Genomic DNA, 27415 nt, shown 5'->3' on the forward strand with positions numbered 1-27415 from the left:
GATTCCTCCCCGCTGAATTCAGCATGTTCAGGCTCAGCCCCCTTCTCCTGCTTTGTCAAGCTTTTGCAATTGTCTGTCTCTTGTTTGTAATTTACACCCTTATTACTTTATGTGCAGCACTGCATCATGTGGTGATGATCTAAAAACAAAGGATTATTATATTAGTTCATTATCAGCCTTGGAAAGTGAGTGGTGATCCCTCAATGCTGGAAATATAGATGGAGCATACGGTTTGCAATCTGAGACCTTCCATGAATAATTCATAGAAGGAATAGAGTGGCTGTACATGCAGTGTGAAGTATAGCATCCTGCCCTGTTGTCCTGTAATGTTTCTAGCAGTACAGAGAGTCAAGCAGGACAGACTGAGTCATGATATTCCCAGGGTGACCCATCATTAAACTCTTCCATTCTATTTATGAACATTTCCATTATCAGTGCAGAGAAGGGCCTGCTCACCTGCCTGTCCTGTACCCCAGGGACCCATCTAGGACAACGGCCCTGATAGTTACCACAGCGGATGCTTCCCATACACTTACTACCAATTAGGGAGCAGTGTTTCCTTCCTACTAAATGCCATTTTATTATTCGCAGCTCTATTGCATTTTCCCTGTGTGCTGGCACTAGTTATGTAAGTCATTTCTAGAGCTGAAATGCGTATTAGACAGTTCTTCATGGTGACCCCTAATTAATGTAAAGGAAACCCAAAATGACAGATATATGGAGGCTGACATATAGATTTCCATTTTAAACAATGCACATTGACTGGTTGTCCCGTTGATCCACTTCTTCTAATACTTTTAAGCTTTGCACGCATGCTTGACTAAAGTTGGCTATGGCGGGCATTATCGGCCGCCTCAGAACACTTTAATCAGGCATGTGTACATAGGCCCCCAATCCGCAAGCGATCTGCCCGGCGGATCAACTCTCCCCCAGCGACAGGAGATCCCATAGTGCATGCCTCTCCCCCGCCTGATATATGATGCCACATGCGCAACTTCATCGTCCCTCCGACCCCGCATAGCAACAGAGTGCCTCACATCTGTACAGGCCGGCCCAGCAATGTCTCCCGAAAGGCGACATCCATCAAAGACCACCTTTAGCCATAGATCCTGAACAAGCATGCAGTTTAGATGCTTTTTGAGATGAGAAAGAGGGACACCTAAGCCACACCCCTGCTACACCCCTGATCAACCCCCCGGCACATCCCTAGTCACGCATACCATAAAGATTTCATAAGAAAAATATGTTGATTTATAATTCAAACCAGACTGATCCTTTCTATCCTGGTTCATTTTCCTTCATATTAACATCTGAAAATAAGAAATATATAAATTTAAAAGATGGGAATAAAGTTTAGAGCCAATTAAACACATTTTTCAGTAGAGAAATACATATATTTGCATAGAAAGTGGGACAAAGTCCTGAAAGAGGGAAAAATTAGAAGGAAAGAGGGACAGAAGGACAGGGTTCCCAAAGAGGGACTGTCCCTCCAAAAGAGGGACAGTTGGGAGCTATGCTACTGACCAGGAAGATCTGTCAATCTGAAAAGTGAAAAAAATATTCTGAAGAAGTAGTAACAGCTTTCTGGTGAGTTTGCTCTCTTTATATCAGGATCTCAGAAACAATATGCTGGGAGTCTAAGTCATGTGCCTTAATTATTTGTATGGATATGTGTTTATGTGGGTTGTAAATATCCAGAATCATGTGATCCATTACATTATTTCCACTGTTTGATTCTATACATCTCTCAGATGCTGCGAATACACAAAGGTTTCAGAACTATGCATTCATTTCCATAATAGGCACTTGTTGCTTTGAAACGTTTGAAAAGTTCTGCAAGTTTATCTTGTGCTGACAATTAAATTGTTATAGTTATATGGTGGCTAAGAGCAGTGGCTCCCTGACGGGGCTGTATGAACTACTGTACTGTTAGCCAGGTGCTCCTGAGTAGGGATGATCGGAAAAAGCAAATTCCGTTCCGCCGGAATTCGCGGATTCCGCCAGCGCTGAATTCCGTCGCTACGAAAATTCCGCTAGAATTTTGCGAAATTCCGCGAAATTTCGGATTCCGGCGGAAAATTAAAATAATCGCAAATGGAACCTTGTTTATGCCATATGGTAGCCCATAGACCCTATTGACTGTTCCCTTAGTCCTTTTTCTCCTTCTTCCCTTCTCCCTCCTCCCGGAGGGTCTCGTCTTCCAGGGAATTGTAGGATTTCAAAAGCCAGCTTACATACCTTGGCCGGGAATTGAACCCAGGTCTAGTGTTCGGTAGGTAGCTCTATTCACCACTATACCACCACCAACACTACATGCTGAAGCCAGCCTAGCATGTACCATTATGAAATATCCAAGAGAAAAATGAGCTTGCTTAGGGATTTGTAGGATGTCAAAAGCCAACTCACATACATTGGCCAGGCCCAGGAATTGAACCCAGGCCTACCGCTCAGTAGGCTGCTATCCTAACCATTATACCACCAACACAACACACTACAATGCTACATGCTGAAGCCAGCCTAGCATGTACCATTGTGAAATATCCAAGAGAAAAATGAGCTTGCTTAGGGAATTGTAGGATTTCAAAAGCCATCTTACATACATTGGCCGGGAATCAAACCCAGGTCTAGTGCTCGGTAGGCTGCTATCCTAACCATTATACCACCAACACAATACACTACAATGCTACATGCTGAAGCCAGCCTAGCATGTACCATTGTGATATACCCAAGAGAAAAATGAGCTCTCTCTCTCTCTCTCTTTCTCTCTCTAGGACTTGATGCCATTGAACTGAATTTTCAGCTTAAAACCATCAACGGATACCGGCAGAATTTCACAGGCAATTTCGCAGAGCGGTAGGCCTGGGTTCAATTCCTGGGCCTGGCCAATGTATGCGAGTTGGCTTTTGACATCCTACAAATCCCTAAGCAAGCTCATTTTTTTCTTGGATATATCATAATGGTACATGCTAGGCTGGCTTCAGCATGTAGTGTTGGTGGTGGTATAGTGATGAAGAGAGCTACCTACCGAGCACTAGACCTGGGTTCAGTTCCCGGCCAAGGTATGTAAGCTGGCTTTTGAAAGGGAGGAAGGAGGTCTAGTGAGTAGAAATTCTTCTTATTAGGCAGAAATTACTCCATCCGCCCCTTCCCCCCCCCCCTCTACCCATGTCCTCCGCTCCCCCCACCCGCACATCTACAAACAGCAGCTTATGTACGCCTCGCAATTCCAGCGTGGAGCGCACAGCCGCAGAACTCTCTCTAACTCCAGACTGTTCCCCTAGTGACCGGCTTCTGCTGATGACGCCGATCCCGTCATTAACAGAAACCGAGCATTGAGGAAACAGCGAGGAGGAAGAGAGATGTCTGCAGCTGTGCTGGAATCGTGAGGCATAGGTATGCCGCTGCTTGTAGATGTGCGGGGAGGACGAGTGTAGGATGGGGTTGGGAGGGTGAGAAGGAGGGGGGGTGGCAGCCCCTATACCTTGCTTACCTATACTGAAGACCTATAACTATCTACCTATACTGAAGGCCCCTATACCTATCTACCTATACTGAAGGTCCCTATACCTACCTACCTATACGAAAGGCCCCTATACCTATCTACCTATACTAAAAGCCCCTATACCTATCTACCTATACTAAAAGGCCCTATATCTATCTACCTATACTGAAGGCCCCTATACCCACCTACCTATACTGAAGGACCCTATGCTTACCTACCTATACTGAAGACCCCTATACCTATCTGCTTATACTGAAGGCCCCTATACCTATCTACCTATACTGAAGACTCCTATACTTACTACCTATAATGAACCTACCTATACCTAGCTACCTATAATGAACTGAAGGCCCCTATACCTACCTACCTATACTGAAGGCCCCTATACCCACCTACCTATATTGAAGGCTCCTATACCTAGCTATCTATACGGAAGGCACCTATACCTAGCTATCTATACTGAAGACACCTATACCTAGTTATCTGTAGTGAAGGCACCTATACCTAGCTACCTATCCTGAAGGCACCTATACCTAGCTACCTATCCTGAAGGCATCTATACCTAGCTACCTATGCTGAAGCAAAGCCCCCAGCCCAGCAAAGCCCCTGGGTCCAGAAAAGTAAACTCCCCAGCCCAGCAAAAGCCCCAGCAAAGTAAAGCCCCAGGCCCCAGGCTCAGCAAAGCAAAGCCCCCAGCCCAGAAAAGTCCTCAGCCAAGCCAAGCAAAGCCCCCAGCAAAGCAGAACACCCGGGCCTCAGCAAAGCAAAGACCCTGGCCGCAGCAAAGTAAAGACCCTGGGCCTCAGCCTAGTAAAAAAAAAGCCCCCAGCCCAGAAAACCCCCCAGCCCAGCCAAGCAAAGCCCCCAGCAAAGCAGAACACCCGGGCCCCAGCAAAGCAAAGACCCTGGGCCTCAGCCCAGTAAAGCAAAGCCCCAGGGCCCCAGAAAAGTCCCCGTGCCCTAGCCCAGCAAAGCAAAGCCCCGGGGCCCCAGCCCAGAAAAGCAAAGCCCTCAGCAAAGCAAACCCCCTTCCTAGCCTAGCAAAGACCCCAGCAAAGCAAAGCCTCCGGGCCCCAGCCCGGCAAAGCATACAGCCAAGCAAAGCCTCTAGCCCAGCAAAGCGCCCAACAATGCCCCCAGCTCAGCAAAGCCCTCACCCCAGCAAAGCCCCCAGCAAATCGCCCAGCAAAGCCTCAGGCCCAGCAACCAGCAAAGCCAGGCCGGCTCAGCATCACCGCCAGCCAGGCCACAGCATCACCGCCAGCAATGCCAGCAAAGCTTCACCACCAGCCAGGCCAGCACAGCATAGCATAGCATCACCACCAGCCAGGCAAGCCAGCATCACCACCAGCAAGCCCAGTATAACCGCCAGCCGAGTACAGCACACAGGCCAGCCAGCCGAAGACAAGACAGAAGCCAGGTGAGAGGGTTATTTATGTGAAATACTGCCTATTGAATATATTTAAGTTACACCACTGCTATGTTCATGTACATTTGGCCCCACCTATGACCACGCCCATTTTCCGCAACATAGCCATGCCCATTTTTTTGCTGCAACGTGCTGTACGGGCCGCTCTATCATTCCCTCTTGGTGCCCAGGGGTGCCCCTTGATCTCCCAGGAACCTAGAAACGCCCCTGCCAACAGAACTGAAACCAGTTCCCTTAAAGAAAATCTGTAACGAAAAAAACTCCCCTAGGGTGTACTCACCTCGGGTTGGGGAAGCCTCCGGATCCTATTCAGGCTTCCCCCGTCCTCATCGGACCCACGGCGGCGGCTAAAATCCACCCGGAGTGGCGGCGATGTAAATATCTACCTTTTGGCTCCAGCGCAGGCGCAGTATCCGCTCCTTTCCACAGAGATAGGCGTAAATAGCCGATCTCCGTTGGGCCGCTCTACTGCACAGGTGCAAGTCTCCTGCTCCTGCGCAGTAGAGCAGACCCGACGGAGATCGGCTATTTACGCCTATCTCCGTCAGAAGAGCCGCAACAGCGCCCCCGCTGGAGCCTGGAAAGGTAAATAAAAAAAAAAAACAGGCTGTCAGGTCAGTCGGGCTGCTGTTCAGAGGGCTGCAGCGAGACCCCCGTGGGACAGAGGAGGTCGGGGAAAGCCTCATTAAGACCCGGAGGCTTCCCCCTCCCAAGGTGAGTACCCCCCAGGGGACGTTTTTGGTTTTCCAGTGTCTCTGTAAAGGACAACTGAAGTGAGAGGGATGTGGAGTCTGCCATATGTATATCCTTTTAAAGAGAACCAGAGACGTTTGAAAAAAGCTTTTATACATACCTGGGGCTTCCTCCAGCCCCATAAGCCTGGATCGCTCCCATGCCGCCATCCTCCGCTGCCTCTTTCCGTCGGTACCGGGTCCCATACTTTCAGCCAGTCGAGCCAGTCGATGCAAGCACAGTGCGTCACTGCCGGCGGACGCGGCCAATTGTACGCAAGAGCAGGGACTCCCTCCATATCCTTACGCATGCGCCGCCATACTACGCAGGCGCATGCGTAAGGATATGGAGGGAGTCCCTGCTCTTGCATACAATTGGCCACGTCCGGTGATAGAGGCAGCGGAGGATGGCGGCGTGGGAGCGATCCAGGCTTATGGGGCTGGAGGAAGCCCCAGGTATGTATAAAACGCTTTTTTATTTTTTACTCAGGCTTCGTCTCTGGTTCCCTTTAAGCAATACCAGTTACATGACTCCTCTGCCTCTACTTTTAGCCATAGACCCTGAACAAGCATGCAGCAGATCAGGTGTTTCTGACATTATTGACACATCTGACATGATTAGCTGCATGCTTGTGTCTGGTGTTATTCAGACACTATTGCAGCCAAATAGATCAACAGGGCTGTCATGCAACTGGTATTGTTTAAAAGGAAATAAATATGGCTGGTACTAATATTGTTTTTTTCCAATACGGTTTCATAATAATCAACAAAAGTTGGGATACCTGTAGAAAGTGTTTACATAAGTTTTCAAGGTTCAATTTACTTTCATTGCTACAAAAAAAAAAAAAGAAAGAAAGAAAGAAAGAAGGCTCTGCAAGCTGATTGTCAATCAATTATTTTATATTAAAGTTGGACTCTATTTTATATAAATCTTTTTTCGTAGCTAAGCTTCCAAGTCTGCCCAGAGCATTGAGCCAATTCTGACTGTCCTGCAAGTCGCACCTCTTTGTCACCTCTCAGTCTCAACTGGTATAAACAAGCGTGTCCACAGAAATCCCATACATGGCATCCAGTAGCAGGAAAGATGGCTCCAAGGCTGCTATTCATACGTTTTATTTCCGCACAAAGCTCTGAATGTCACCTGAATGGCTTGTGTACCTAAACAGTGACATCCGCACAATATACTCAGTGTCCTTGTCTATTCATTTAAATCTGCCAGCAGCACTTAATGTAATAATAAAATGCTTTGTGCAAAATACTATGCTTCATTTGTTGGGATATTGGCCCCAATTGAATATTTAGGACTCAATAATCTTATTGGCGCAGTAACATTGGTTAGTTGGGCACGGCCAATGGCTACGTAACCAGCCAAGCCAAATAAAAGAGCATCCAGAAATAATATGTGTTGAATAAATTCTCTATTTAAATTCTTTTAGCAGAATAAACACGATGACATTGAGATCTGAAGCGGAACTTCAAGTAAAAATAAAGCTATTCAAATAATATCTCTGACCATTAAAAAAAATAACACTAATGTGTACCAGCTACACGAAACATAAAAGCAAAACACAACACAGTGGGAAAAGGCACCTTATCAGCACTAATGGCCTTAATTACATTGCAAAGTGAAGGTCAGTCATCTAAAACAACTGAGTGTTTGGCTTGACTGAGATTTTTTCTTATACATAGGTAGCACTATATTCCTTATTGTGTTAAATATATACCTGAAGATCATCTTAAGGCAAATACTATTCTTATCAGTAATTGTTAATGATGAAGAGGTTGTGTGATTGTAATGAAGTGATAGAGAGACAGCTTTACTTGCCTGGCTTTACATTTGTGATATTTGAAACCCTAGTTCACCAAAATGAGAAAAATAAGAATAAAGGTTGATGCTATTACTAGAACAATCTTCATGTGTGAAATGTCTTTTCAGAAAAAATTCCATCCGGAAAAGTGTGTGACTTGAGAAAACAAAAAGCTGCTCGGGGACTGTGCATTGCCCAGCTAGGGAACCACATTTACTCCCCAGCAGTCTTCCCCTGACCCCACCCATCTCCTCCCTCTGCAGCTAAGAGATTAACTCTTTGTGGCCAGCTGTAATTTATACTCTGACTCACCTGTTCCATTGGTGATCTACCACCAGTCTCAACCTCCTTAGATATCAACTTTGCTAGCTTGCTTCCTGTCCTGATCTTTGGCCTGAACCCCACTACCTCCTCCTTCCTTTCCATTCCTTCTACCCAAGCTCCGCCACAACTTCCAGTCGAGGATTAGTGTATTCGTCACCAGTGGTCGTTTTGAGAGGCAAATGCTAGCATCTTGCTTTTGCTCATCTTCAGAAATACTACCTCCAAGCTATCCAGGACACTAGGTCCACTTTTTGTGAAGTAAAATCAGCCCACCCTAAAATCTCATTTACTAACTAACTGCTAACAAAAAGACAATGTGAAAACTGGCTCTAATCCCATGAATCAGATAGTGCTTCCTTTAAACATCTTAAGTTTAAAAAAAAATAGTAATAAAACAAGAAAATGTCTAGCCTACATCACTGACTGATCAAACTGTACCTTCCATTAAATAACTTACATTAGGAACCACCAATTGCTCATTAAATCGAAACCCCTTAAAGTTGTTGGAGTTCATTTGACTCTTCTATAAACAACTATATTGTTTACTCAATCTAATGTATTCCTTTTGCTTTACTAAACCGACCTTCCTACTAATGCCCCTGACTTTCATGCCCTCCTTCTCTACTGGTCTTAACTCTCCACTACGTATCTGCTGGGCCCATAATCACATAACACATTTAGGCCAGTTGCTTGATGATAACAAGTTATTGCTACCTTTCCATACGCTACACAAAAATTCCTCCAAGAACCATCTTACCAATCTTTCTATTACATGCTCAACCCATAAGCTTCTAGATACGTCCCAATAAAAGAATAATACTTCCCTTGCAAATTCCCAAATTTCTTGTGTACAACTGCCAACTTTGGAGAGAAACCTCCTCTAACATGGTTCTTAAAGAGACACTGAAGCGAAAAAAAAAAAAATTATGATATAATGAATTGGTTGTGTAGTATAATTACTAGAACATTAGTAGTGGACATTTTTGTGTGTGTCTGCCTCAGATGAGAGCAATGCCATCTGTACTCTCTGCCACCAAAAATTGAGCCGTGGAAAGACCAAGACCCGCGTAGGGACAACTACCTTACAAAGGCACATGATGAAAAAGCACAAACTGCAATGGGATGACCACCTGAGGAAAAGCAGCACACAAAACCAAAGCCACACACCGCAGTGGGAGATACCAGGCCACAATTTTTTCTCAAAAAAGGCGATACCTAAACTGTACCGTGATGTTGAAAGGCAAGTGGTGACATCTCTGGCACACAGCGTTGGGTCAAATGTCCATCTGACCACGAATGCCTGGTCTGCAAAGCAAGCTCAGGCCTGCCCGAAGACTAAGTCAATAACATTGCAGCATTCTCTAATATTTGCAGTTTACACACTACTCAGCATTTTAAATGATTTTACAGAGCAGGCTAGTGAACTTTTGAACTGTCCTCTGCAGAGAAAAAAAACAATACAGTGACTGACACTTGAGATAATAAGCTTCAGAAGACAGAGCTCTCTGCCACTTTGAAAGTCTTGGAGTTCAATGGCTCTTTTGCATAACAACTGGAGTTTCTTAACTATTCCTGTACTGGCAACAATATTAGACTTATGTCTCTGCTCCTAATGTTTTATTTCTTAGCAGTACTACACATACAAATCATTATATCATAATTTTTTTCCTCGCTTCAGTGTCTCTTTAAAGGCACTATGACAAAACACTGTAAATTTAAAATTCATATGTACACATACATACAAGATGTACATTTGTCCCAGAGTAAATGCACTTTAATTTATTTATTTTTTACTTCCTATGTAGCTGTCACTGCCTCCAGTATTATTATCTACCAATTCTGAACTTCTTACCAACAGGGTTTTGACTAGTCCATATCCTCATATGGGATTCTCAGAATTTCTTTTACTTTTAAAGTTACTTCTTGAATGACAATGGTTTAGATGCCAGTGATGTCTTGTGATTAGCCAATTAGGCCACATTTGCAAAGCCATATTTATCAGGTTCTACTTGGTTGATGCAGACATTTTTTCTTTGTTGAAATCAGTATTGCATTTCTATCCTTTGGAGGCGGGTGGTGAATGGCTTGTTCTAGGAGGTGAGAGCCCTGGAGCAGGCTGTTTGCACCTGTCCTCCCCCCCCCCCCCCCCCCCTCTGGAGTGTTGCGTGTGAGCCACCCCTGAGCCCTACAAGCTTCGGGGGCCCATGCTTCACTCCTTTCTTATGTGTCGCACCCAGGTCATGCACATGCAGCAGAACGCAATGGACATTAAGATAAGTGCCTGATTTCAATTTTGGGAGGTGGGTGCGGGCTCTGGGGGGGGGGGGGAGGGGTCGCCTGCACCTCCCAGCCTTCCCCTCCGGGGTGCTGCAGTGTGGGTTCCAGGCAGTGAGAGAGCTTGGGGCCTCCGCGGCCCCCCGGTTGTATGGGGGCATTGGGGAGCCTCCCCATGGCGCTCCTGGATAGTGCTGATGTAGCATGAACTAATCCTCGCAGGGCAACCGCTTTGCGGTATTAGTTTCAGACCCTGCATATTTTGGCATGAGAAAGCAAATGCATATTTGCATGAACGATGTCTCGTGATTAGCCAATTAGGCCGAATTTGCAAAGCCATATTTATCAGGTTCTACTTGGTTGATGCACACATTTTTTCTGTCGGATTATAATACCTACTATAATTAACAGCTACACAAGAAGTACAAAATGTATGGTTCATTTACTCTGGGACATGTACTGTATATGTATGCATACATATGTAATTGCGTACAAATGTAATTAACATGCTCCTTTAAGCTGCAATGAATAACCAAAATAGCAGTGTCTATCAATCTACACCTAGATGATTACTGGGAGAAAGCCATTGATAGCCTTAAAGGACACCCAAGGTGAAAATAAACAAATGAAATAAACAATTGTATCCGTCTTCATTCTCTTAAAAAATTACTTTTTAAGATATTCCACAGTTTTATTTTATGTTTAAATCTACGTTTTAAGTTTTAACCGTTTTGTTTTTGCTCAATGACACATTCAATGACACAAGTATGCCAGAGCTAAAATATATGAACTATTGACCCATTTTATCTTTTTCCTGCTCTCAGAAGCCATTTTCTGCTAGGAAAGTGATTTATAGTTGGAATTTCTTATCAGTGAGGGTCACACTGCAGTCACTTCCTGTCTGTGTCAGGACTGAGTCAGCCACTTACATACCTGATATTTAACTCTTTCAGGCAGAGAAAGAAAAAAAGGAATACAGCATAGTTATTTGTGTGCTAGGCACTGTACATTAGAGATGGCCAGAACTGTTCGCTGGCGAACGGTTCCCGGCGAACTTCTGTGGTTCGACTTCGAGAAGAACCGCAAACTTTTGCAGAAGTTCGATTTGCCCCCATAGTGCATCATTAGGGTCAACTTTGACCCTCTACATCACAGTCAGCAGGCACATTGTAGCCAATCAGGCTACACTTCCTCCTGGAGCCCCCCCCCCCCCCCCCCTTATAAAAGGCAGGCAGCATCAGCCTTTTCACTCACTTGTGTGGCTGCAGTAATTAGAGAAGGGTGAGCTGCTGCAGAGAGAGCTATAGGGAAAGCTTGGTTAGGCTCTTGTAGGCTTGTTAGCTTGCTCCTTGCTGATTCTTATTGCTAAAAAAGCACCCCTCAACAGCTCTTTTGAGAGCTAATATTGTGCTTGTGATCTATTTTTTTTTTGTGTGTGTGTGGGCCACTTGCATTATATACAGCTCTGTCAGTCAGTCGCAGCTGTCCTTTAGCACCTTAATTCCTACTGTGCCACTGCCAGGCCCAGCACATTCAGTGACTACCTGTGTGTGTGACAGGCAGCTGCACATTTGTAATCCCAATCACTGCACCTGTTCACTGTTCAGTGCACCTACCTACCTATACCTACGTGAGCGCACGCATTGTTAATACCACCAGTCATTGCACCTGTCATTGCAGTCCGTGTGTGTGTGTGTGTGTGTGTGTGACAGGCAGCTGCACATTTGTAATCGCAATCACTGCACCTGTTCACTGTTCAGTGCACCTACCTAACTATACCTACCTGAGTGCACGCATTGTTAATACCACCAGTCATTGCACCTGTCATTGCAGTCCGTGTGTGTGTGTGTGACAGGCAGCTGCAAATTTGTAATCCCAATCACTGCACCTGTTCACTGTTCAGTGAACCTACCTAGCTATACCTACGTGAGCGCACGCATTGTTAATACCACCAGTAATTGCACCTGTTCAGGGTACCTGTGTGTGTGACAGGCAGCTGCACATTTGTAATACCAGCCACTGCAACCTGTTCACTGCACCTGTGTAACCGCACATTGTTGTACCAGCAGTCACTGCATACCTGTTCACTGCACCTGTGTAACCGTACATTGTATTAGTCAAGTCAGTGCATACCTTTCACTTCACCCCCCCCAATATGGACAAAACAAAAGGCAGAGCCAGAGGCAGGCCACCTGGCAGGTCTGTTCGTGGTCGCGGCCCTCGACCAAAGTGCAGTGTTCAGAAGAAGGCATGTGCCATCAACCCCCAATATTGTCAGGACGTAGTTGACTATTTAACACAGAACACCTCATCTTTCTCAGCTTCCGCAAGGAAGTGTGACATATCTTCCTCCTCCTGCTCTGATTTTGGCACCCCACTTAACACTCAGTTGGCCGCCACAACCAAAGTGCCATCACCCCAGGGCTCAACGGTGTGGACATTTTTGTGTGTGTCTGCCTCAGATGAGAGGAATGTCATCTGTACTCTCTGCCACAAAAAATTGAGCCATGGAAAGACCAAGACCCGCGTAGGGACAAATACCTTACAAAGGCACATGATGAAAAAGCACAAACTGCAATGGGATGACCACCTGAGGAAAAGCAGCACACAAAAGCAAAGCCACACACCGCAGTGGGAGATACCAGGCCGCAATTTTTTCTCAAAAAAGGCGATACCTAAACTGTACCGTGATGTTGAAAGGCAAGTGGTGACATCTCTGGCACACAGCGTTGGGTCAAGGGTCCATCTGACCACGGATGCCTGGTCTGCAAAGCAAGCTCAGGCCTGAGCGAAGACTAAGTCAGTCCCCACACACAGCATCTCTGCCTGCACGCCGTGTGACTAAATAACAAAATTGAAGCAATCGCTCAAGGGTTACCTAATTTAAATGACCTTTATTCAGTAACAAACTTCAAATTGCTGTTAGTTCCCATATACCCCATAAAACCACTTAAAAACAACCTGTGGAGCGCTCCTCACACATAACCGGGCACACATCACCCAATCTCACCCACACTGGTACCGGCACCACATACTCCGAGTCCGGATTATCTTCAGAGTGGGGGAAGGGGGAGACGATTAGTGCAATTGGCAATTGGTTAGTAAGCTGAAATCCCGCTGGTGTTAGTCTCGGTTAATCATGGACATTTCCAGCCAAGCAAGCTAGTGTACACTGTTGTCAGCGCTGACTGTCCGGTATCTGACCACTCCTGAGCGCCCGGCTAGATGTCAGAAATGCTGCTGTCTCTAGCTGCGCTCTACCACGCTGTCAATAACAGCGGGAAGCGGCGATTCAGCGTCTGTACGATCCTCCCACCAGGGAACAGCGTGAGGTGCTCAGAACACAGGATGGGACGTGACCCCGCCCATCGACGCGTTGTGCCCGCCCACTGCGAGCTTCGTCAGGATGATGTGACTGCCTGCCCCAAGACTAAGTCATTCCCCACACAGCATCTCTGCCTGCAGACCGCTTGACTGCCTTCTCCGCCACCACCAACAGGGTCCACCAGGACTCCAGGCGGATTCCTGAATTTTTAAGGCCGCTGCTAGCAGCGGCCGCTATAATAATTTTTCTGGTGCGTGTACATGCCTGCCTAATTTTTCTGGCTGCACTGCGGCCGCAACAACAAAACAAAAGGCATGTACATGTGTCTATTCCCCTTCGTGATCGTTACCCTGCTGCGGTGAAGGGGCTTGCGTATCACAATGAAGCAATAACTGCTGGCTATATGAGTGTCTCGGGGGGTGGCACACCAAAGATAATAAGGTCGTTGCTTCATTGTGGACAGACCAAATTCGATCAGCTGGACAATCACTGTTGTTCTGTCATTGAGCTACCTCAGCCTGGCGATCATATGGGCTTAAAAAACGGTATCGCCTGCACTCTCGCCATGGTGCGCAGCAGTCCAGCACAGCCGTCACAACACAAACAGCTGTTTGCGATGCGTTACACAGTGAGTTTGGTGTGTCAGTCTGAAGCAGTACTCTAATTACACTCCCTGATTGATGTATATGTTAAGGCCAGAACCCGAAGTTTGGCCACTTCTCGTTCTGGCAGGCCACTTCGGGTTCTGGCCGGCCAATATGCGAAGTGGCCGCTGCGCTGTGGCCAATGTGAGAAATGTAATGCTTTCTGTAACATTAATGTATCTTCTGACCATCTCACTGTGGCCAAATTTATCAAAACTTAGTTAATTTAATGAAATTAAGCCGGCGGCAATGTAACAGATGAAGCCGCCCGCTTTTGCTCTGCCTCTCTCTCCTCCTCCCGCCTCTCTCTCTCTCTCTTATGGGCAGCCGGCGGGGACACGCGTGTCCCCCCAGAATCGTTCGTCATGCCAGGAAAGCAGAGCGGGGAGGCTGCAGACAATGCTTCTGCCAGCACCCGCTCTGCAAGAACGGCAGGATTCCCTGCTGCGACGAATGACTCTGGGGGGGGGACATGCATGTCCCCATCGGCTGCCCATAGGAGAGAGAGAGGCGGGGGGGGGGGAGGAGAGAGAGGCAGAGAAAAAGCAGGTGGCTTGATCTGTTACATTGCCGCTGGCTTCATTTCAGTTTTGATCAATTTGGCCGCAGCGAAACGGCCAGAAGATACATTCATGTTACAGAAAGCATTCCATTTCTCACATTGGCCACAGCGCAGCACATTGGCCGGCCAGAACCCGAAGTGGCCAGCCAGAACGCGAAGTGGCCAAACTTCGGGTTCTGGCCGTAACATATACACATGCAAGATGTTTTAAATCACTTTAGGCCTCCAATTTAGCATGCAATGTGATTTCGGCCCTTAAAACGCTGCTTTGTGTCAAATCCAGATTTTTCCCCGGGACTTTTGGCATCTATCCCACTCATCCATGCAAAAACTCAGGTGTTAGAGTCCTTGAAACATCTTTTCCATCACTTTTGTGGCCAGCATAAATGTTTCTAGTTTTCAAAGTTTGCCTCCCCATTGAAGTCTATTGCGGTTCGCGAAAGTTCACAAGTTCACGAAAGTTTGCGGAGGTTCGCGAACCCAGTTCGTAAACCTAAAATCGGAGGTTCGGGCCATCTCTACTGTACATACCTATGTCTATTTCATCATATCACATGTCACCTTGGGTATCCTTTAATCTTAAAAACATACACTGAATGAATACTGCATGGAGCTTACATTCTTCTAAATGCCCACTTTAACTTGTCTAAATGTCCCAAATGCAACTTCCTCCTACCAGATCTCCTCTGGTTTTATCCCTCTAAGCATTAACTTCGGACCTGCTTATTACAGTCAATCGTTATCAAAATTTGAGGTCCGATCTGTCACATTGCCATCTGTCTAAGCTAGAGCATCTAGTCATTTTAGCAATGCATGAAAGAAAAATACTAGCTTATTGTATCCTTCCAAACCCCCTATCCCTCCTCCAAACTTTATTTACTCTACACAATTTTATGTACCTGTAGTTCAACTTACTCGACACCCAGCTTAATAAGAAGGAAAACCCTGAAGTTCTTAACTGGGTCACCTATTTTATCACCACCACGCCACTGTACTTCAGCTAAAGGCTTTTAAGGCTTCATTTATGTCCCATTCCATGAACCATGTATATGGCCTCTGTGATAAAGCAGAATTGGCAGAGTAGGACTAGGAGTAGTACCATTTAGGCCTCCTGCCTTGGCTCCCACCCCCTGCTCCTGAGTGATGATTGGCTAACCTTTGCTAGCCTTTAATGTTTCTCATTGTTGTGTTCCATAGTTGCAGGTTTTGGATATTCTTGACTGCCATCACTTTATGTAACAGCCTTTTGTAAATGAGCTTTTTATCAATTGCTCCTATTTCAGGCCCGTTTTTGATCAATTTGCCATGGCTTCAAATCTATGCATTTCCCTTGATGTATTTAAGATTTTCTAGAGAAACCGTTGACATAAACCTCACAATGTATAATTATCTCTACCTTTACAACACCCTTGAAATGTGAGTTCCATGATCCTTGGCTGATGTGTTCATAATAGAAGATTGAGTTCTGGGAGCGGGCACTAGCATTATTTGCATGGCTGAATCTGAGGAGTGTAAGCCTCCTCCCTCCAGTGGTGAAATTATATAGCTCAACTTCACCCTAGTCACATAATCCTAGTCTCGGTAGAACTCATTCAAGCAGACCAGATGAAAGGGCTAATTATGTCACACACATTATAATATGAAGAAACAGGTGATTTGTTAAAATAATCTCATATATGCAGATAAGCATAAAAATGGTCTACGGTATTTAATGTTAGATTCTAGAACCGAACCAGCAAGAGCTCTTATTTTTCTCAAAGCAATTAAGCAATTACATTTGATTTCCTTTTACAATTATTTTATTTTCCAGATATTTTACTCGCTTGCATAAAAGATTCACATTACTCTATGCATGAAAATCAAGCAGAAAATAAAGGAAAGATTGTCAAATGTAAAGTTTATTTCTAAAATTAATACGTAGTGTCGCCTTTAGTGCTACATTCTTTGAAGAACATTAACCTCTCTTGTTGTTTTCCCTTTTCTTTCTTTTTCCAGTTGTTTCCTTCACAACTGCATCTTTCCATCCTTTGCTTGGATTACCTAGTTTTCTTCTTCTATCTGGGGTGCCTTCAAAAAAATGTACAGCATTCTTATATCTCCAATGACCAAATCCCAACCTGGAGTTCCAGGTGCATTTACCTCAGAACGTACTCTTACAATGTTGCTTTCATGACAGCTGTTGAGGTGATTCTCTCCATTTCCAGTAGGTCTCCTTACAGGACCAATATACGCTACTACTGGCCACCTTGTAGCTCTTTAGCTTCCATGCTAGGTACCAAATCCTGTTACTGGTACATATCATTGTGCTAAACCATATGTTACAGCCCTTTCCAGGCAGATTGAACCTGACCCCCTTTCCTCGCCTGCACAGCAACCCAAGCCTTTATTATTGGTTAGCACAGCCTTGGCAGGATCCACCGATGCATTCATGAAAAAAAGCCACCTGGAAAAAATGGTGCAGGAGATTACCCCTAGTAGAACCTCGCTAAAATTAGTGATATTCTACTACTGTATTCCGATAGTAAAATATTGGTAATATTTGCAGAAACTTTAGCATTTAACTATGGCTAAACCCTACTCTCACACAGGACCCTCCCTCTACCGATGCCTAACCCTAAGACCCCCTGGTGCTGCCCAAGTCTAAGACTCCCCTTGGTGGTGACTTATCCTAAGACCCCCCTTCCCCCCCCCCCCCCCCGGTGGTGCCTAACCCTAAGATCCCCTGGTGGCGCCTAACGCTAAACCCCATAAAGTTTTACTCCCCCTCTACTGCAAAGCTGCAATATGCTGTAAAGAAAAAAAAAAAAAAAGTATAATGCAGCACCTGATTTCCAGCAAACATTTTAAATTTAGGCGCCCAACATAATCCTGGGCACCGGGGCACTGAAATTTAAAATGCTTGCCAGTACTTTGATGCCTCTGGGTGTCGAATTTTACCTTCTTTGGATGATTACCGCCAATTAGGTGCCTCCAGGTGCCGAAATGTACTTAGCCACAAATCACAGCTAATTATAAATGCCATGATTTGTATCAAAGAAGGTACATTTTGATAGAGGCGGCCACCATGCACTTAGATTTACTTTTTTTGCCGCTTTTATAATAGGCGCCTATGGTGGTGACATTTTTCCCGAAAGGGCTCCTGCGCATTTTTTTCCTGCCTCGCCCATCGACATGTGGGTGAATGTGGAGATCCCCTGTACAGGTGTATCACACATTCTTTAGGCCCTAAACAATGAATAAGGCATTACTATACTTACTCTGCCCGGTGTCCATCTTTAATTTATATGACAGGGCAGTCTAATGAGCTGTAACAGTGTGTAATTAGTGGCTTTGCGGATACTGATATCGATCATAGATGTTAGCACTATCTGACATGTAGCTTGTGTTTCTTAATCAGGATAAGACAGCGCTAAAAGTCACATAAAATTTTCCAATTAGAGGTGGTGCGCGCTAAACACAGTTACCAGTCCTGTCTTCAGAGTAAAATTCCAATTTTAGCTGCGCTCATTCATACATCCTCAGGCTACTTCACCGTTGCAGTCACCATTTGGGCATGAACACCTCAGGAAAAGACATAAAACACATATGGCGGATAATAGTGCAGACTGTTTTGGCTACTGACACCCCTCTGGTGTAAACATATATTCAAGCTTACTGACAAGGTGAGGTTTGGGAAGTTTTGGAAACCGTCACCAGTTACAACCAGACACTCCCCTCCAAGGACCTATGTCCTCCCTGCTCACCGTCGTGCAGCTAGGCAAAGACTTGTCCAGAAGCCTCCTTTAATCAGCAGTCTCCCATATGCCTCATTGCCACTTGCTATCTCATTCAGTATGTGGTCCTTGCGCAGTACCTCAAACAGTAATAATACCGCCAATGTGTAAAACCAATTACTTTAATAGCTATAAAAACAGTAATGCGCGTACATCATAAAAACTTTTAACAAGCATATCACAAAGGTGTTACCGATCCCTTCATCCTGGATTGCGGCACCGCTCGTCTCCCGTCGTGCTAGCGTCCTCCTTGCTGCTCTCAAGCCACGCCCTACCGGTTTCGTCACACTAGGCGACTCATCAGGGGCTAACTGAGCATGCGTTAGAGGACATGTATATATACGCAGAGAGCGCCTGGCGGCAGCGTCCTGCCGCTGCCCTTCTCTGCTCACTTCCGCCCACAACCAAAAGGGATTACTTCCGTGGTCGGCATTGGTCACATGCTATGAGGTCACCATGCCGGCCAATCAGACAACCCCTGTGCTTCGTTATTCCCACCCCCCAAACATTACGTAGTTTATTTACCCCTTCTCCATGGTAACGCTGGGCACCAATCAATTCCGTGCCACTCAGCGTACCCTCCCAATTATACAGTGCCCGTTCATGCCGCAATCTATATCAAGTGCAACGATCGGTTTACATATACTTTAACCTGTAGGGACATTGCCACTCCACTTACATATATGCTAATCTACCACTAACATATTCCACTATCCCCTTCCTTTTATGCATAATTACATCCTATCAGTATTCACTTATATCTATCAACCATATTATATTGGCATTTCATTGTACTCACTCATTAGGTGTAATTTAAATATGATTCTTTTTTTATAATTTTTTATGTATCATCCCGCTACATGCAGGTACTTCTTATGGGACAACGTTTTTTTGTACCACATATAGGTCAACCTCCCACACTTAGATACCAAAAAATACTCTGTACTGAGGATACCATTACTAGTTGTCAGGTGTCTCTTCTGCCACTGCGAACAGGGACCACACACTTTTTCTCCCCTTTTTCCTGTACGAAGACAATCATATCATCCAACTCGATTACTGTACTTTTCCTGCCACCATCATGGAGGTTTATTAATCATTAGTTAGAAAACAATTAATATCCAGCTCGATGTTGAGTCCTGCTGGGTGCATAGTTCTAAGGGTATATATCCATTTTGTCTCTGTTTGACACAGACTACGCAATTTATGACATCCCCTCCAATTCGGTTGGATCTTTTCTATTGCACATGCTTTGAGGAATTTAGGGTTACAGCCATGCTTTTCCTTAAAATGCCTCGACACACTATGATTCTCATGTCCCTTTGTGATTTTATACATATGTTCACCCACCCTTTCTTGTAGTGTACGTGTGGTACGGCCCACATATCTATATCCGCACACACACCACAACAAATACACCACATGGTTACTTCTGCATGTTATGCATTGCTCAATGTGATATTCCTTAGGGTCATCTTTTGCCGTGAACTTGTTTGTTTTTTGGGGTTTTTTTTGGTATCTAAGTGTGGGAGGTTGACCTATATGTGGTACAAAAAAAACGTTGTCCCATAAGAAGTACCCGCATGTAGCGGGATGATACATAAAAAATTATAAAAAAAGAATCATATTTAAATTACACCTAATGAGTGAGTACAATGAAATGCCAATATAATATGGTTGATAGATATAAGTGAATACTGATAGGATGTAATTATGCATAAAAGGAAGGGGATAGTGGAATATGTTAGTGGTAGATTAGCATATATGTAAGTGGAGTGGCAATGTCCCTACAGGTTAAAGTATATGTAAACCGATCGTTGCACTTGATATAGATTGCGGCATGAACGGGCACTGTATAATTGGGAGGGTACGCTGAGTGGCACGGAATTGATTGGTGCCCAGCGTTACCATGGAGAAGGGGTAAATAAACTACGTAATGTTTGGGGGGTGGGAATAACGAAGCACAGGGGTTGTCTGATTGGCCGGCATGGTGACCTCATAGCATGTGACCAATGCCGACCACGGAAGTAATCCCTTTTGGTTGTGGGCGGAAGTGAGCAGAGAAGGGCAGCGGCAGGACGCTGCCGCCAGGCGCTCTCTGCGTATATATACATGTCCTCTAACGCATGCTCAGTTAGCCCCTGATGAGTCGCCTAGTGTGACGAAACCGGTAGGGCGTGGCTTGAGAGCAGCAAGGAGGACGCTAGCACGACGGGAGACGAGCGGTGCCGCAATCCAGGATGAAGGGATCGGTAACACCTTTGTGATATGCTTGTTAAAAGTTTTTATGATGTACGCGCATTACTGTTTTTATAGCTATTAAAGTAATTGGTTTTACACATTGGCGGTATTATTACTGTTTGAGGTACTGCGCAAGGACCACATACTGAATGAGATAGCAAGTGGCAATGAGGCATATGGGAGACTGCTGATTAAAGGAGGCTTCTGGACAAGTCTTTGCCTAGCTGCACGACGGTGAGCAGGGAGGACATAGGTCCTTGGAGGGGAGTGTCTGGTTGTAACTGGTGACGGTTTCCAAAACTTCCCAAACCTCACCTTGTCAGTAAGCTTGAATATATGTTTACACCAGAGGGGTGTCAGTAGCCAAAACAGTCTGCACTATTATCCGCCATATGTGTTTTATGTCTTTTCCTGAGGTGTTCATGCCCAAATGGTGACTGCAACGGTGAAGTAGCCTGAGGATGTATGAATGAGCGCAGCTAAAATTGGAATTTTAGCTTGTGTTTCTTGTTGTGTTTGTCCTACCAGAAGTCTTTTTGGCTCATTTCAATGCACTGATTAAATTGGTAACACAAACAAAGGGCGTGTCACTCACAGATCACAATTCAGGTAGAGAACAAGCCTGTAACAATATCTACAAATAATTGATGGCAGCATACTTTCTCCTCTCTCTTGTCACTGGCCAGCAGGGCAGCAAATAAACTTAATTATTTAAGGCAGGGTCAGTTCTCTGTGGGTCACGTTTATGATGATATCTGCTGTTGATGTTATATTAAAATAGCAGTACATTTGTAGTAAGACGACAGCTAAGCTGAAAATAAAGACTGATTTCCAGTAAGCAGGGAAAATAGTGCAATGCTGTAAAAAATGCTACGTTTTCTTCTATAGCGCACTTCTTTTTATTTACACGGACTAAATTGTAAATCAAGAGCTAATTAAGGTTAGTGAGGCTAAGCAAATAATCAGATCAGTGGTTCTGAACCTACAGCCAAGGACATGACAACAAAATAAGCGGGAGATTTAATAGGCGGGTATTATTTATAACAAGGCACAGTGGCCTACTTACTGCAGAGCTAGCTGAGCAGTGTTTATTGACCCTGTAGAGATGACTTCCAAAGCTCTGGGTCAGAACAGCTGCTGCAAACAGCTTTCATAGTGTTTCAGCTGCAAGGAAAGGGCAGAGGTTAATGGCAATGACTTAGTTAGTCCTGCACAGCCGGGGCTGGATTTCAGATTTGATCAGCAATATGTAAAGCCATCTGGGTAGTATGGTGTGTGGGATACTGGAATAGATATAACTGAATGCAAGGATGAAATAACACAAATTCTGACATAACACAGAAACTCACTGAAGATGGTCAGGACAGTATGTTAGTGTTTCATTTTTCTTTTGGACAAAGAGGGTCATGGTTAGAACCAGTGGTGTAGCTAAGGAGCCGTGGGCCCCAATGCAAGTTTTACCTAGGTGCCCCCCAAACACTCTGTACATAACAACTGATACGGCGCACCAAAACCTGCCAAAGGCAACTACAGTGTCAGAGGTGCAAGAAAGGGATGGGGAACAGTTTGTTAATGATTACCACTACTCAAAGTATCTTTAGAAGTCAATATTGTGAGCACAGGACCAATAGAAAGTTAATACAGCATTTGAGGGAGGGCCCTTCGGGGCCCCTCAGGCCCAAGGGCCCTGATGCGGTCGCAGCCTCTGCAACCCCTATTGCTACGCCCCTGGTTAGAACCATTGTTAAAGCGAACCTGAACTCCGAACTTCCTCTCTGCTCTATAAGATACCCAACAGCATAATAACCTGTAAAGAAAAACATTTCTTTGTTACAGCTGATATAAATCTACTTCCTGTGTCTCTACTTCTTGCTTTCATGGAAGCAGACATATTGTGTTTACAAATTAGCTGCTCTGCCATGGCAGAGGAGGTCCTGAGCTGATATAGCTGAGAGATCAAATTATGGTGGTGATTAGTCAGAGATGAGGGGGAATTAGACATGCTAAACTCTCTAAATACATACAGGGGGCATTTCTCTATGTTTTCCTTCTGTCTTGTGCAAGAGTTCAGGTCCACTTTAAGTTTGTAATGCTGTCTGGGTACCAGTTGATGAGCTTTCCCCTCACTGTGTGATGTGCACACTTATGCGCCTGGCGGCAGTGCATACTGACAGTGTACTGATGCATGTATATCTGTGTGCAACACAGCATTGTCCCATTCCGTGCAGTTAAATGGGCTCAATATACATCAATGCCGGTTGTGTTACAATGCAAAAGTGTGTCCAGCATCTAACACAAGCAATTATCAAAACGTGGCTAGCCTAGGAGTAATGTGTTCTATATTGTCTTGACATTATATAGATAATACATTAAAAAAGTACAGTATAAGGGAGGCCATTAACAATGCAATCACTTGTGTGATCGATTGTTTCCAATCAGCGTTATGATAGATCGGAAATGATCGGTCATGCCCACTAGTGGATGAAAACCCTCTAAGCAATCCGATCACATTGATGGAATGGATCCGAAAAAACAAGTGATTCCATTAACCTGATTTAAAGAGAATCTGTATTGTTAAAATCGCACAAAAGTAAACATACCAGTGCGTTAGGGGACATCTCCTATTACCCTCTGTCACAATTTCGCCGCTCCTCGCCGCATTAAAAGTGGTTAAAAACAGTTTTAAAAAGTTTGTTTATAAACAAACAAAATGGCCACCAAAACAGGAAGTAGGTTGATGTACAGTATGTCCACACATAGAAAATACATCCATACACAAGCAGGCTGTATACAGCCTTCCTTTTGAATCTCAAGAGATCATTTGTGTGTTTCTTTCCCCCTGTTCTCATGCACTGAAGTTTCAGGCTGCTTGTTTCTTCCTGCAAACAGCTTTGCCCTTGTCTGTAATTCTTCAGTATGTGAAAGCCCAGCCAGCTCAGAGGACGATGTATCCAGCTTGTAAAAGATAAGAGAGATGAGAGAAGCTGCTCTAATCCTAAATAACACACAGGCAGTGTGCATAGAGGGGCCTGGAAGGGGGAGTTCATAGCAGAGCCACAACACTGAAGAACTTGGCAGCCTTCCAGACACAGGCCGACAAGTCTGACAGGGGAAAGATACATTGATTTATTACAGAGACAGTGATAGTATAAAGTGCTGCAGTAAGCCAGAACACATTAGAATAGCTTTTTGAACTTGTAGGATGATAAAAAACAGGATGCAATTTTTGTTACGGAGTCTCTTTAAGTGGTTGGCAGCTTTTCGGCCGTTAGTGGGCATAACCAATTGTTTCCGATCAATCATAACAATGATAGGAAACATTTGATCAGCACGGTGGCCTAGTGGTTGGCAGCACGGTGGCCTAGTGGTTAGCTCTCTCGCCTTGCAGCGCTGGGTCCCTGGTTCGAATCCCAGCCAGGGCACTATCTGCAAAGAGTTTGTATGTTCTCTCCGTGTCTGCGTGGGTTTCCTCCGGGCACTCTGGTTTCCTCCCACATTCCAAAAACATACGGATAAGTTAATTGGCTCCCCCTAAATTGGCCCTAGACTACAGTACTTACACTACATAATATAGACACATGGCATTGGCAATGGTAGGGATTAGATTGTGAGCTCCTTTGAGGGACAGCTAGTGACAAGACAAAATACACAGTTATATAGCGCCGACACTGTACAGCGCTGCGTAATATGTCGGCGCTATATAAATACTAAATAATAATAATAATAATCATCGAAGGGATTGTCTGTATCGTTAATGGCCACCTTTAAAATGATTGCAACTTACACAGAAGCTAGTATAAGTGGTTATTGTCCTGTCACTGTCAATAATTACCAATCTACAGGCTTTATCTACAACTTTTCTCTTGGCAAACAGTGACGTGCTGCTAACATCTACATGGTAACTGCACCTAGAATTGTGCCCTGGATCAAAGCATCTGGCACCACAGTCAAGTCATTCCCTTGACAACATTATTTATGTATAAGCAATTTGCAAAATCATACTAAGACTCATGAAAGAAAAACAATCTCATTGCCAGGAGTACAATGCCCCCAATAAACAGCAGCATAATCAATACCCATTAGAAGAGATAACAGCTAAGTAAACAGCTGTAAAGAAAAAAACAGAAGTATTGATATGAACCAGTGCCAGGAGAATTGTTCACATCCGGACCCAGCAAAGAATAAATATGTGAAGCATGGCAGGATTATATACTGTGGAATGGGTGAAATCAGTTATTGGATCACCTTTGTGACATGATATAATTCAGACATGACACCAATTTGTCAGTTCCTAGAAACCGCATAGAATAAAATAGTAGAAAATACCTATTTTCAAGCTCTTTATCTTTGTTCCACATACAGGAGCTAAATCTTAAATCTAAATCTAAATCCTATGCCCTGCCCTAATTGGATGGACTGTTTCTCTTTGTTAAAGCAAGGCACATTATGTGCTTGCATACACTTGTGTGCATAGACAAGTATGCGATATGGATTAAAAACTGTTCAACCCATGCTTATTTCCATACGCTGCAAGAAGCCACCTGTATTTTCAGTGCCATTGTTTTACCATAAAAATACCATAACACCACATATAATCTTGCCTGAAACAATTTTCTATTACCCAGTATATGTTGAATATTGCACATCTCCTTATTGCATTTCCTTACTGTATCAATAGGAATACACAGGGTGGGTCATTTATATGGATAGATTTTATTAAAATGGGAATGGTTGGTGATATTAACTTCCTGTTTGTGCCATATTAGTATATGTGAGGGGGGAAACTTTTCAAGATGGGTGGTGACCAAGGCAGCCATTTTGAAGTTGGCCATTTTGATTCCAACTTTTGTTTTTTCAATAGTAAGAGGGTCATGTGACACATCAAACTTATTGGAAAATTCACAAGAAAAACAATGGTGTGCTTGGTTTTAACGTAACTTTATTCTTTAATGAGTTATTTACAATTTCTCTTTGTTTACAGCCATTGACATGTCGCCGAGATTAACATGTGAGGAGCGGATAGAAATTGTGTCGATTTCTGGTGAACGGTCAGGAGGGGGTCCAAGGGGTTTCCTGGATGTCTGTGGTCTGTGCTGAGAAGATTCGCAGGTTCCTATTGTACCAATGGTATTTCATCCAATTAAAGATGTGTGTAATCACTACAGTCTCTGAGGTGTTTGGGAGTGGCGGTTCCTGATGTGGATACTTACAATATTTCTAGAATACTTCTCTCAATATTTGATCAGCAAAACAATAAAAAGGCATACCCTCAGTCTATGTCTTAATGGGCAGCAGTTTAAATATTAACACTAGTAATAAATGTAAATCTGTTATTGCATTCATTATTGCCTACGTACAAGATATTCAAAAGTCTTTATTAATAATAAACTTTATTGTTGATATGAAAAATGCAATAAGAAAAATAAAAGGCAGGGATATACCCTTGATAAAAGGAGACAAAAACTTGTCTGTGCATATGATCACACATTAAACCTGAGCTAGAAAGAAATGAGCGGAGCTACAAATACTTTCCAGGACAGATTATTTTAAACTTGCGGTTTTATAACTACACCAAGTAACCATCGTCTTAAACAAAACTACACTGCTTTGCTTTGTACTGGTCTCTTTTATGCCTGTCCTCATTCTTTTTGTCACTGTAGCCCATGTAGTCAGCCATTTGCTAAGTTGAGAATAGAAAAAATGAGAAGGGGAATAAAATAAAGAGCAGGGGGACTAATACTGTATATCTACATGTTGGTCTCTCTCCATTGGGAGCCTTGACCCGGACGCAGTACAGTGCAATGGCTACCGCGCCTGCGCAGTTGGACAGGCTACACGCTTGAAAGATCTCCCAGTGGCTGCCAAAATGCTGTACTTAGGTACTTACCTCTTACACAAGTAGACACACCATCAGTTTTCACTGAAAAATATATTTATTCAAATAGACTCCAGAGTGATAGCAATGTGTTTCCCGGGTTACATCCCGCTTCATACATCCCCAGTATATGGAGTTTGTAAAGATCTAGACGAGGTATGAGCCCCTCCTGGTCTGGATCTTTACAATCTCCATATACTGCCTGATGAAGCGGGATGTAACCTGTGAAATGCATTGCTATGGAGTCTATTTGAATAAAGATTTTTTTCCAGTGAATACCTGATCATGTGTCTACTTGTAGGAGGTAAGTCCACCACTACCTCCCCCTTTTTAAATGTTTTTTTTTTTAACTATTTTATCCTTATCTGGCGCCTCAGTTTTGAACAATTGTTTATTCTTCTTTTCTACCCTTGGTAGAGGGGTGTTACCCTCTTTCTTCTACTTCCACAGAGAGCAAAATTTTAAACCCAAGTGAGGTTGGGTCTAATCTCCACACCTCCCTACTGAGTGGTTACCAGAGGTGACCCACCTTTTGTGAGTATATTCTCATATATTAACTCTTATGACCAAATGATTTGACATGCTGCACTATTAGGGCTCTCGATCTTCTTTGTTTTTCAAGTTCTGTAACATCTAAATACTCTAACCAGCAGTGAGTCCTAAAAACAAACCTTTCTTGCTTTGTATTGGTGTTGCATAAAAAATCTGCATCCTCTGTATCATTTGACAGTGCACACACTCCTGAGCATATACCTCTTAGGGTTGGTCAATGAGTTGCTAATTATTAAGAGTTGATGCAAGTGTTATGCAAATGTACAAAACGGCATACATTTGTATACAATTTGCATTAACTCAGAACTATTATCAACTCATCAACCATCTCTAATGTCAGACAATGCGGAAAGCTATGAAATTTCTCAGTTTAGA

Source organism: Hyperolius riggenbachi, chromosome 1 (assembly GCF_040937935.1).
Source record: "Hyperolius riggenbachi isolate aHypRig1 chromosome 1, aHypRig1.pri, whole genome shotgun sequence".
NCBI classification, from domain to species: domain Eukaryota; kingdom Metazoa; phylum Chordata; class Amphibia; order Anura; family Hyperoliidae; genus Hyperolius; species Hyperolius riggenbachi.